The sequence below is a fragment of the Crocodylus porosus genome, unplaced genomic scaffold, assembly GCF_001723895.1.
Source record: "Crocodylus porosus isolate Cpor-Errol unplaced genomic scaffold, CroPor_comp1, whole genome shotgun sequence".
NCBI classification, from domain to species: Eukaryota; Metazoa; Chordata; order Crocodylia; family Crocodylidae; genus Crocodylus; species Crocodylus porosus.
This window is the reverse complement of record NW_017728906.1, coordinates 188,362,159-188,364,424: the sequence shown is the minus strand read 5'-3', so window position 1 is coordinate 188,364,424 and position 2,266 is coordinate 188,362,159.

The following is a 2,266-nucleotide window of genomic DNA, read 5'->3' as shown; positions in this document are numbered from 1 at the left end:
TCCTATGACCCCAGCTGACTTCCTGCCCTTTGGGCAGGGGGCTGGACTCGATGATCTCCCGAGGTCCCTTCCAGCTCTAATGTCTATGAAATCTATGAAATAACTCTGCCGTAAGAGAGTATTGTCAGGGACAGTACCATCTTACAGCAGAATCATTTACTGGGCTGAAACGCAAGGGTAAATGGTGACTGGGCAAGGGCCAAGCTCCTAGTCACATGGCTCTACAGGATCAGCACCCTCATGCTCCAGCCAGCCCCCACTACCACCCGACACTGCCACCTGAAGCCTGGCGTTGACCCCTTGTTCTCCTTGGGAGCTCAGGTCTGCTCTGCTCTGGCTCGAACCACTGCTGTCTCAGGTGCAAGTGCAGATGCTGAGCTGGAGTTGACTATATCTCCTTAACTGCATGTGTAGGTGCACCCAGGCAGTATAAACTTAAATCTCTATGAGTGCCTATAGATGTGCTTGTTCACATCCTAATTAGAATGCATTGGAACAGACTAAATTAATCGAGTCTGCTCCTTATTCTAATTAAAATGCTCCAATGTTGCCTCACCTTCATGTGTAATAAGCCACTGGGGCATTTGATTTAAATCGCATTGAACAAACCTCAGGGGCACTTGATCTAAAAATGGCCGCAGGGGCACTTGATCTAACCCTTGCTGAATAAGCTTTAGATAAAGCATCCTGTAGCCATTTTGAAATGCATGGGGGCTTAATACACATGACGGTGAGCTATTTGACTTGAAGAAGCTGTCCAGGAAACAGTTGAATTAAAATGCCCCCTCCCCACACCCCCGAGCATGTGTATAGGCAGCCTACATGCCTGCATCTCTAAGGCTATAAACAGAAACCTCATTTCTCGTGGTACCTCTAAACATAATGATGGATTATTCTGAGCTTTCTGGATAAGGATACATACTTAGTGTAAAAAAAAATAGAAAGAAAGGATACTAATATAAATAAAAGACTTCATACATCACAGTACTGACCTGACAGTCATAACTCAGGGAAACTAACATCTGGAAGTATTAGCACTTATATAAACAGCAAATATATACAGAAATTTTAAAAAAATACAATGTTACAAAGTCTTGAAATGAACATTAAAATATTGCCAATATACAAAACTTGGTGAGAATTAAAAATCCTTAATATGACAACTCCCCTCCCTCCTTCTCCCACCCCCTCAAAATATAAACCTGTATTTGAAGTACCTATCCAATAAGATCACCAAAAATATCTAAACTTACAAGAAGATTGGGAAGCAGTCCTTAGGTCTGATGCTCAAACAATGTATTTGGAGAAAAGGTATTTTCCTGCCCTCCCCCGCTGAATAATCTAGCTGGGCAAATCTACATGAGATGCTTTACTGTGCAGTAGACTAATCTACTGTGCAGCAAAGCATCACCATCTACACACATGCAGCATTTACTGTGCCATAAATTAATCTACTACCTCATAGATTAATCTAACCTCATAGAACTAAATACTTCTTTTCAGCCACATCATTGAGACAACAGATACTCAAGTCTCTCTCGCGCAAGGTAATCTGCACTGCAAAAATGCATCTGCCCTGTCCTAGTATCTTCTATGACCTTGGTTAGCTGTATCTTTAACAAATCAGGTTCCTTGCCCCAATTATATTATTCAGAAGACCGCTGAAAAACGTCACCCTTCTAATCACTTCTGCTGATTTCTAGCTTAAGTCAGTTATGAACCAGTTTTATCCAGTTAATTACTCATTAGTATTTGTGGACAGATATAGCCCTGACTTTCATTCTGCAAATGTATTAAGAAAGGGTAGTTGTATCGCTTCTTAACCTTTGGCTCGTTTAGCTTAACAAAGCTCTTAATCGTGTTTGATAAGACAGTATGGTTAGGGGAGTGGAAGATGTAGTAGCCCTTTTTTGTACCCATTCCCATTAAATGCATGATTGGCTACTACCGGTAGATACACTTGCTTCCTTGTTTTAAGGAGCTGAATAATGCAGCCTTGGATTAAAGTCACCTCTTGCCAAAAATGGCTAACTACCAAGCTAAAGTAGTAAATAAAAATGAGTTTCCAACAGTAGTAGTTTATAGCAAAAAAATCCAGATCATGTGCTACTGTGCAGCCACTATTGTGTGGTAGCTGCTATGCAGTAGCACATGTGTAGACAGCTGACTGTAAGCAAACTGCTCCTAGTCAGCCCAGGCATCATGGAGCAAGGGAACTATCCCCTCCTTTGGGCAGCTGTTTCCCAGATGGTAGGGGAGGAGACAG